Below are 312 nucleotides of genomic sequence, written 5' to 3'. Positions count from 1 at the left end.
GCCTACAAAGTAGTCATAGTCATATCCAAAACCACAAGGACGAGAATTCATAGTGACAAATAGAAACAAAACCAATAGAGATCTTAAAACTAACAAAAACTAACAAACAAACAAAAGACAAACATATTCACAATATTCACATATTTACATTAACCAAAAACATGGCACCCATGCGCATTCCCCGGCAACGGCGCCATTTTGACGAATGAATTTTTGCCGGTATAGAAATTATCAAGTAATCAATCGTAGTATAGTCTAAACCGACGCAAAATCCATTCATCAAACAAATCTACAATCTATAACCGAGAGTAT

Source organism: Arachis duranensis, chromosome 6 (genome assembly GCF_000817695.3).
Source record: "Arachis duranensis cultivar V14167 chromosome 6, aradu.V14167.gnm2.J7QH, whole genome shotgun sequence".
In the NCBI taxonomy this organism is placed as follows: Eukaryota; Viridiplantae; Streptophyta; class Magnoliopsida; order Fabales; family Fabaceae; genus Arachis; species Arachis duranensis.
This window is presented reverse-complemented; position numbering follows the sequence as displayed.